The sequence below is a fragment of the Mus musculus genome, chromosome 7 (assembly GCF_000001635.26).
Source record: "Mus musculus strain C57BL/6J chromosome 7, GRCm38.p6 C57BL/6J".
NCBI classification, from domain to species: Eukaryota; Metazoa; Chordata; class Mammalia; order Rodentia; family Muridae; genus Mus; species Mus musculus.
This window is the reverse complement of record NC_000073.6, coordinates 140822429-140833498: the sequence shown is the minus strand read 5'-3', so window position 1 is coordinate 140833498 and position 11070 is coordinate 140822429.

Sequence of the window (11070 nt, the reverse complement as noted above, 5' to 3'; positions counted from 1 at the left end):
GGAACTCTTTCCTCTAACTGGTATACCTTGTCCAGTCTCAATAGGAGAAGATGTGCCTACTCCTACTAACTTGATACGCCAAGGTGGCGTTGCTATCCACAGGAGGCCTCCCCTTCACTGAGGAGAAGGGGAGGAGACACTGAGAGGAGAGGAGGGAGCAGAAGCTGTGATTGGGATGTAAAATAAATAAATAAATAAATAAATAAATAAATTAATTAATGGGTAGGGGGAGCACTGAGGAGGAGAGTTCAAATCCTGGAACCCAGGCATTGTAACAGTAGAAGTTGAGAACTGTCTCCACAAAGTTGTCATTTGACTTCCTTACAAGAGCAGTGGCACCCCCCCCCCCCGCCATACAATGTGTGGAATTAAGTTTTGAAAAAAATCAAGGCATTAGTCGGCCCAGGTTAGCCTCCCTGCTAACATTTGATAAGGCCACACTGAAGAGGGCAGGAAAGATTCCCGTCTTGACTGCTGATGGGTCATGTGACCTTGCCTCAGTTTTCTCATGGGTACTGCCAGTAAGTGTGGTTGGGATTCCAAGCAAAGCTCTCGGATTCTTCAAGACCCTCTGCCTATTCTTTGTTTTTGGTGCAGTTGGGTGGGAGGGCAAGGCTGTCTGAACCTGTGACTTTACTCTAACTCCTTTGTGTTAGGGATATATATATATATACACACACATATATATTCTCTCTCTAACACATTATCAAGGTATTATGTGATCTATAAAAAACAAAGGTGGGCTTCTGAGATAACTCAGCAGGCAGAGGTTGTTGCTGGCAGGCCTGATGACTGGAGTTTGAGCCCAGAATCCTGCAAGGTGGCAGAAAAGAACTGACTCCCCAGAGCTCTCATCCATCTTCCCGACCCATGCTGCCTAGAGAAGAAGCTGAGAGGCCATCCTTAGAATATTCCCTAGAAGGACCAATCACCTTAGACATAACAGGGTAAACTGAGGCAGAGTGTAAAGTTGGCAATTGATCACTCAGCAGACTTTTCTCTGAGGGAACCATGCTTGATTCTCTGGGGCCATTGAAATGCTCTCTGGGGCCATCAGAAAATTTGATGGATAAACTCCCTGGGGCCAGCAGTAAACCCTCAGGGACCAGGGAAAAGGGTGAGGGAAAAAAATCACACACACATGCATGCACACACACTTGGTGGATGAAGCAAGCTCCAACAGATGCCAACAACTTTATATCTATACACAACATACATTTGGTGGGCAGAACAAAGCTCTTACCATTTTACACATACATACATACATACATACATACATACATACATACATACATACACATTTGATGGGTGCAGCGAAGCACCAACAATTTTACTTTTTCTCCCACAGTTTATATATCCCAGCAGAATCTTTCAGGCAGAATAAAAAAAATCACAATGTGGTTACATTCTATTTTTCTTTAAGTGAACGATTACAATGAGCATACATAAGAAAAAAACACACAGGTTCCCCAATACCCTCACATGATCAAATGCTTTACTTATGGATAAAAAAAAAATCCAAATTATTCTCAAGAACTCACGTACGTTTGTAACTAAGCAATTTGGTATAGATTAACAAAATATAAGCAAGCAAGGTAATTTTCTCAGTTTCTCTTACTGGCAGGCTGCAATTTGCAGTGAGAAAGAAAGGGTCGATTATTTTATTATTCATCTTAAAAAGTAATCTTATAAAAATCTTAAAAGAATCACAAATCTCAACTTTTATATAAAAACCAATCAGCCGTCTCTCCCTTAAGTCCTCGGGGTGAGCACTGATTCACTGACCACTCCTTATTAAATCATATCAGGAAGCTGAGGGCAAAAACGGTGCAAGAAATGAATCATCCCCCTGATCACCAGCCCAGCTTTAGCAAGAGAGGCAGGTCAGGCGGCACCAGTTGGGCTGCCGTTGTTCTTGTTCCCTGACCTCAAAAAAATCACTAGCTCAGCTATTAAGAGTGCATTTCTGAACTTCAAATTGTTCCCTAGAATTTTCTATGTCAAAGCCACTAGCAAAAACCTAACTTTAACCTAACTTTACTGGCAATCTACTTCTCCAAATTCTTTCTTTTTTTTCCCATTTTTTATTAGGTATTTAGCTCATTTACATTTCCAATGCTATACCAAAAGTCCCCCATACCCACCCACCCCCACTCCCCTACCCACCCACTCCCCCTTTTGGCCCTGGCGTTCCCCTGTACTGGGGCATATAAAGTTTGCGTGTCCAATGGGCCTCTCTTTCCAGTGATGGCCGACTAGGCCATCTTTTGATACATATGCAGCTAGAGTCAAGAGCTCCGGGGTACTGGTTAGTTCATAATGTTGTTCCACCTATAGGGTTGCAGATTCCTTTAGCTCCTTGGGTGCTTTCTCTAGCTCCTCCATCCAAATTCTTTCTAAGGGTATCGGATGAATCATTAATCTGCTCCAGCCATAATGCTTGAAAAAGATCAATCACTGTTATTGTGAGTGCCAATGACACTGCCCAGTGAGGGGCTGGAAACCCCTTAGAATGTTCACACATCTCATAGACGAGGAGGGAGCCAAGGGCAGAAAGTAGGGCAAAGCTTCATAGCAGAATGAAGTCCTCAGGGCATGTAGTCCTTGAGGCTCTGCCTCAGCAGGGCCCATCCATCATGCTCGTGCTGAATGGTGGGCCACATTACAGGAGTTCCGAAGTGGTTTTGCTGCTCCTCTAGCAGGGATCCCAACATAGAAGGACACCTAGAAAGGTGGAAGCGGCGGCCACAGCCACAATGAGTCTTTGTGGACTCTGACCCTTAGTTTTTCTCTTTGCTCTCTGTGCTCTTGGCCCCCTTTCTTTTAGATTCACTTATTTTTTATTTTATGTGTATGGGTGGTTTTGCCTGCATGCTATGTTGGTGTGCCACATGTTTACAGAAGTCAGAAGAGGGTGACTGATCCTCTGGAACTGGAGTTAGAGATCACCGTTAGCTGCCACGTGGGTGCAGAAACTAAACTCAGGTTCTCTGCAAAAGCAGCCAGTGCTCTTAGCTCCCGAGCTGTTTCTCCAGCCCCTCTTGGCACTTTTTCAATATGGTCTCAGCTCACTTCTTGTAAAGTCTCAAATGTAAGTAAACTACCAAACAGCAGTCAACTCTTTTTGAAAGTCTCTTTAAACACTCCCTAAAAGAGGCCTCATGTTGTCTACTTGGACCAGATGGTGTAGAATGGGGGTTGTCAGAACACCACAGCTGTTCTGGGCCTCCTGGTACCTGGCCCTTTTCAAGAACCAACCAGGTTCATCACACTGAGACTTCCCAAAACTTCCCCAAAGAAGGCTCTGCATATCAGGGCCCTATGGTGCCTGTAGGCGAATTAGAAAAAGAGTCCTCATTATTTGTTTGTTATTCTGAGTATCAGACCCATAGTCCTGTCCATGCTAAGCAAAGGCTCTACTAGTGAGCTTTGCCCCCAACCCTGAGGCCTCACTCTTAAGGGAATTAGCTATCAAAAATTGAAATAACACTTGACCTATCTTTAGATGCAAACAGTAATAAAATGTGAACATTTTTGAAAAAAATTGAATACATTCAAAATTATAAAGATACCTGCATCATAGATATAAGATGTCCAGTTACATCATTCTGTCAGATATAGGTCTTAGAAACAAAAAGATACGTGGAGTTGGCAGTTCTTCTCCCGTAGCATATTGTGGTTTAATTATCAAAGGGCTAGGGAATCAAAACTATAGTAGAGCACTTGGCTAACAAGAGCAAAGTTTGGAAAAACCTCAAAACACACACACACACACACACACACACACACACACACACACACACACACACACACACAAGTACAAGGGGGCTGGAGAGATGGCTCAGTGGTTAAGAGCACTGATTGCTCTTTCAGAGGTCCTGAGTTCAATTCCCAGCAACCACATGGTGACTCACAACCACAGCAATGTGATCTGATGCCCTCTTCTGGTGTGTCTGAAGACAGTGATGGTGTACTCACACACATAAAAAATAAATAAAACTTTAAAAAACCCCACAAAACCAAAAAGTAAAATACAGATATCTGGACCTTTTCCATTTTTCCAAATTGAAACTAAAATTCAAACATACAAAACCAGAACCTATACTTCAGTGGGCGCTTGAGCTAACATTACTTTGTATTTGTCTATGTAACTGTCAGTATTGGTTTTCTATTACTGCAGAGCAAGTTTCTCTATACTTTGCCATTACACAGTATGTGTCTCTCTGCATTTCAGGAAACCCAGGAGCCCAGCTTGGATAGATCTCTGCTCCAGGGTCTCACAAAGACACATTCTCTCCCCCTCTTTCTTAAATGTTTGTTTTTTAAATTTTTTTTACTGTGCTCTTTTAAGAAAGGATTTATTTATTATTATATGTAAGTATACTGTAGCTGTCTTCAGACACACTAGCGGAGGGTGTCAGATCTCATTGTGGATGGTTGTGAGCCACCATGTGGTTGCTAGCATTTGAACTCAGAACTTTCAGAGGAGCAGTCAGTGTTTTTAACCGCTGAGCCACTTGTCCAGCCCCACAAAGACACGTTCTCATACAGAGACTTCCAGGGAGGGTCTGCCACCAAGCTTGCTCAGGTGTTGCAGGAGTCTTTCTTGATAAGTAACCTGATACCCAAGAGAGTGGAACTGAGGGATTGTCATCAGCACAGGGAAGCCAGGACAGCTCTTGAGGAGCGTTGACAGGTCTAGTCTTATTCCTGCTTTATACTCTAAGACCACAAGGTGGGGTAGGCAAGCAAGCAAGATTTCACAGAAGCCTGTGTGGCAGTCAGCAGGCTGTTTATTCATGGCAGAGATGCAGTGTTTTTGCTCTGTCTCCAGGTCATTTTGTTCCAGGTAGCAAGTGAAATCATGCTTTGCAAATAGGCAGCATAAGCAGAGCTTTAAGTAAATCACCACATAATTCTACAAACGGTATCTATACTTCGGTATTTTCTACCTTATTCTACTCCCCAGTTTGTTGGCAGGATTCATTTCCTTGTGGGTGTCAGATGGAAGCTTTCTCTTTTCTGGTTGGCCGGCTGGAGAGTGTCCTTGGCTCTTGCCCATGGCTCCCTCCACAGGGAGGGAGTCAATGGTACTGGTGCTTGGTTCTCCTGGCAGGAGGATCTTGGGCTTCAGATGAGACAATCTTATATAACGTCAGCCCAGAAGTAACATCGTGCCGTGTTCTCATGGTTAGAAGTACACCCACTCTCAAGGAGGAGATTATGCAAGGGTTTGCCTCACTGGATCACCACACTCTCTGCCTAGTCATCCTTTTCCCAGCCACGCCCCCTTTCACCATCCATCCTCTGACAACTTAAGGTGAATTATTAACCCTTGAAAAGGGCCAATGTCAGGACTCTGCTCCTTAACATCCATATGTATTTCCCCAAAGAACCTTCTCATATTCTCTTACCGTAGCATTTCCTCCCATGGGAAACTGGACAGCATTCCTAATATATCCCTAGTTTCTTAAATGGATAGCCCATCATTTAAAATTTTTTAATTGGTATTTTTTTTTAACTTTTAACACTTTTGAGATCACAATATAATTACATTTCCCTTTCTCTCTCTCTCTCTCTCTCTCTCTCCCTCTCTCTCTCTCTCTCTCTCTCTCTCCAACCCTCCCATACACCCTTCCCAACTCTCCAAATCTATGGCTGCTTCTCCCATGAATTGTTATTGCACGCACAAATGTGTGTGTGTGTGTGTGTGTGTGTGTGTGTATATATATATATACATATATATATATGTATGTATGTATATGTATATTTTTTCTAAGTGTAATATATTCAGTATGTCTAATGTTGTGTGTATGTTTTCAGGGCTCAACCATTAGGCACTAAGCAACCAACTGACATGCTGTTCCCTGGGGAAGACCTCCTCTCCCACTTCTAGCTTTCCTCAGTTGCCTGTAGTTCTTCATGTAGGGTTGGGGTGAACGGAGGGAGGGAACTGGGTGGGAGAGCAGGTGAGGAGGGGGAATGGGGATAGCGATCAGGTGTGGGGAGGAGTGGGAGGACTGGGAATGAGCTGGAAACCATAAAGCGTGTTTTAAAGTCATTCTCTGTGCTTCAGATATGTTGGAGTTTTCAGGGCCTGCTGAGGCGGGATAGCTGGCTTTTAGTGGTGACATATGGCCCTGATTGTTGTTGATTGTGTTCTTTTTCCTGGGCTTGGGATGATTAAAGATCTAGGTGCTGATCTCTGGATTTGTCTTTTTGGGTGGGTGTTTTGTTCTTTGGTTTCTGTTTCCTCTCTGGAGTTTTAGGGAGTGTGATAGCTACGTGTTGCTGTTTCCCTGGCCTGTTCAGATGGTGTGTTCACAGGCAATGCCTGCTAGTGTTGAAGGCTGGGTAACTGGAATGAATTGGGGGAAGGATTGTTGGAAGAGGCCTTTGTTATCCATTGAGCATGGGCTAGAGAGGAAAGGGAGAGCTGTGGACAAGACTGAGGGGGATTTGATCTTAGGAGCCGTAGGAGAGGTATGGGTCTTCCTACAACCAACTTGGTGAGGGGCAGCCCTAACAGTTTTGGAATTATTGAAGACTATGAGGACATTTGAAGTTGTACTGATTGCATTTTTTTGCGTAATGAAATGTCCATGAGTCTCTAGGGGCAAGGTTTAGAAGGTTATGGCTTACCAGTGAGCTATTTGGGTGCCAGGTTGATTTGCGGTGGTTAATATTGATCAATGACTTGATAAGATTCAGGATCATTTAGAAGACCAGTCTCTGAGATTATCTAGACAAGCCTTTGGGGATGTCTATAAGGAATTATGCAGTTTATGTCAACTGAGGTGGAAGATGCATTTGGAATGTGGTGGTTCCATCCCATGGGCTGGTGTCCTGGAGTGAATAAGAAGGAGAAAGTGAGCTGAGCACCATATTCATCCCTGTCTGCTTCCCAACCATAGATGCAGCATAGCCAGCAGCCTCACACTCTGGCTGCTATGTCTTTGCCACATGACAGTCTTCCCTTTTGAACAGTAAATCATCTCCCCACTTTCCTTTCTTAAGTTGCTTTGGTGAAATATTTTGTTGGAGCGATGAGGAAAATAATTAATACACTCTGCTATTTATGTCAGGGTAAGGGATTGACATCTAGAACATCAAAAACCCTCAAAATCTAGCAAACAAAAAAAAAAAAAGGAAAGAAGAAGGAGGTATGGTTAAAACACAGGTGTGCTGGCTAGGTTTATGACAACTTGACATGTGGTATAGTTATCTGAGATGAGGAAACCTTGATTGAGAAGATGCCTTCATAAGATAACCAGCTCTTCTCTCCAGGTTTCTGTTGTGCATGAGTTCCTGTCTTCAGTGATGACCTGTGATGTGGAAGTGTAAGCTAAATAAATTCTGTCTCTGTCTCGGTCTCTGTCTCTGTCTTTTTCTCTCTTCTTCCTCTTCCTCCTCCTCCCTTTTTTTTTTTTTTAATCTTTTCAAGACAGGGCTTCTCTCTGTAGCCTTGGCTGTCCTGGAACTCACTCTGTAGACCAGGCTGGCCTCAAACCCATCTCAGAGAGTTCTGCCTGGCTCTGCCTCCTGAGTGCTGGGATTAAAGGCATGTGCCACCATCTCCCAGCCCTAAGTTACTTTGGTCATGTAGTTTTATTACAGAGAAAGTAACCCTGACTAAGACAATAGATTTAAATAGACACATGGAAAGAAGGCATGTAAAAGGTCAGCTTGTAAATGGAAAACAAAGAAACGCAAAACACTCAACACAAATAATCATCAAGAAACGGCATCTTAAACTCACAGTGGGACGTGACATCACCTCACCCCACTAGAGATAGCTATAATTTAAAGAGAAAAGTGGCAAGTACCAAAGAGCATGTGAATAGAAGGGGAACTGTTCCTGCTGTAGGGTGGACTGCAGATCAATAGGAGTGTGATGCACGGTAAGTTAGTTCTTCAAAACAGAGGCATCATATGTTCCAGCAATTTTCCTGTGGGATATATAAACAAAGGAAATGAAATCATTGTGTCTGGAATATGTTTTCGTGGCCATGTTCCTTACAGCACTACTCACAATAGTCAAAAAATGGAAACAACCTAAGAGTAAGCTTACCGGGCTGGTGAGATGGCTCAGTGGGTAAGAGCACCCAACTGCTCTTCTGAAGGTCCAGAGTTCAAATCCCAGCAACCACATGGTGGCTCACAACCATCCGTAACGAGATCTGACTCCCTCTTCTGGAGTATCTGAAGACAGCTACAGTGTACTTACATATAATAAATAAATCTTTAAAAAAAAAAAAAGAGTAAGCTTACCATCTTGTTAGTAGATGAAATGTGGTGCAAGCACAGAGGGAATATTATTCAGTCATACAAAGAATGAAAATCTGTTATTTGTAACAACATGGGTAGGATTAGAGATCTTTTGTAGAACGCCATATTCCATGTTAAGCATCTGCCATTTCCCCTGGATTAGCTGTCTACTTATAAGAGTCTATGATGATTAGGCTTATGGACCGTTGATATTCACTCACAGGAGGAGGAGGAGGAGGAGGAGGAGGAGGAGGAGGAGGAGGAGGAGGAGGAGGAGGAGGAGGAGGAGGAGGAAGGGAGGGTTGTTGGACCCTCACCTGAGTTTGCAGCCATGCCTCTTATCCATGCCAGGTAATTCTGCCCAAATTGCATATGGCCTCAGGGAGGTGCTAGAGTATATAGGCTGGGGAATGTTAACAGAGCAGGTCCCATTTATGTAGCCATAGGGAGCTATCATCTATACTGGGTGCAGGCTTTTCAGTACAGTTGCTTTATGGTCACCCACAATCCTGCCAGCAATCCCGTACTCATCCTACATAACTAAGCCCAGTAAACTGTTAGTTCTTCAGGGTGTACTTTAATGAAATCTTACTTTGATTTGTTGTTTGAACTTTGTGAGGAGAGGGTTAGACATGGCTGCTTCATACCAGGCAAGGAAGGAATTTCACTCAATTATCGCACTCATATATGGAAGTCTAGGAAAGTGGGTTTTATAATAATTAATGCTACAATGTTGTTTATTGGCATTCAGGGTAAAGGGAAATGAGTATTTTGATAGAGGAACAAGAAATTTTGCAGTGTTATTCCTCATTAAGGTAACTTACATGTAACAATCATGTAATATGAAATTCAGAAAGCTTGAAGAGCTTTGAAAGCTTTCACCACAAATATTTAAAGAGGTGTGGTTATACAGCGCACAGTGTAGAAATTTGTCAAAACATTACTTGTTATCTCATTATTAGTGAGTATGCATACGCATATTATGCATGCTTTGCATGTATCAGTTAAAATATACTTGGAGAGCATGTTTCAAACAAAAATGCAAAGAAGGTTTTCACTGGATTGGAAACACAACCTCAGTGGTGTTTTCTTTGCTCTGTATCCCCATCTACAGCAGTCTGCAGGAGAATGACCCCCATAGGCTCGTATATTTGAATACTTGGTCCCCAGTTGCTGTAACTATTTGGGTGTGAGGTTTCTGCCAATCCTAGTTAGCTCTCTCTGCCTCATGGTTGGAGATGTAAACTCTCAGCTACTGCCCCGGCACCATGCCTGCCTGCCTGCTGCCATGCTCCCCACCATGATGGTCATAGACTCTAACCCTTTGGGACTGTGAGCCCTAAATACAATGGTTTATTTTATAAGTTGCCTTGGTCATGGTGTTCTGTCATGGGAATAGAAAAATAACTAACACAAACACACCATAAACTAATCAGTAATGGATTAGAACTTTTTTTTCTTTTAGAACCAATTGTTTTAAAAACAGAATGGAGATTTCAGCTTTCTCCATATGTGTGAGATAATTTGCTATTACTTATTTTTCAGATAGTTGCTAATGTAATAGCTATGAAGTTATATGCCATAGTGGTTTAACCTTGACTGTCTCTAAAGGTTATTTATTTGAGAATCCTTTAAATTGACTGTTGGCCATTTGCTTGTTTCTTCTAATTTAAAAAATGTGAATAGGAGAAACTTTAAACTTTACACTGGGCCTCACATTGTATATGTGGTGGGCATTCCTGCATTGAGGGATTGCCTCTCACGTCAAAGCTTAAGTTGCTTCCCGATAAAACAGTACTCCCAAATCACTTTTTATCAAAATAGTATTACTGATTTTTCACTTGGGTCCACATGGAGTAAATGCAGAGTAAATCAAAGCCTGGCAGTTCTGCTTTGAATTTGTATCTACCCCCTTTACACATCGCTTAGCGTTTACAATGTCCTGTTCCAGCTCCCAAGTCCCACTGGAATTCTTTGAATTCTAGAAACTACAGGACTGATAAATACCTCTAGGGAATAAAAATTACTTCCAAACAATTGAGGGCGCCTAGGATAGACCATCTCCAAATGCGGGCAGTTGAGGTTCTATAGAGAAGCAAGAGTCATAATGCAAACCAGATTGGTCTGCTAAGACCACCTTGCAGAACCCAAACTGATCATCAACCCAACCATACTTGACTACTAGGGATGATTAATTATACACACCGGCAGTGTCCTCTCCCTATTTCTCTCTAGTTAAACCTACATCTCACAAAGGCAGTCTTCAGGGACCACTGGAACCCTTATCATCTGGAAGAACAACCAGTGCTCCTAACCTATGAGCCATCTCTCCAGCCCCTTGTTTTATGTGAGTGCCCAGGGAATATGTGCACTTAAGTGCAGTGCTGGGGGAGGCCAGAAGTGGGCTGGAGGCATAGGCAGCTATGAGTCGGCTGGGTGCCAGGAACAGACCTAAGGTCCTCTGGAAGAACGAGTACTAGTTCTTAACCTCAGAAGCCGCCTCTTCTGAGCTTTCTAACATTTACTCTCTAGTTGTGTACTAGAACACTGTAACACCAGAGACTGGAAAGGTTAAGTGAATTTTAAAGATAGCGATCATTATATTCTTCTGTGTGAATATTTACAGATCATTTACATATCAATAAGTTGATATGACTATTTAAAGTTAAATTAAAATGCCATTTGATGGGCTTAAAGGTAACTATCATTATATTCCTCTGTATGAATATTTACAGATCAGTTACATATCAATAAATTGATAATGACTATGTAAAGTTAAATTAAAATGTCTTTTGATGGGCT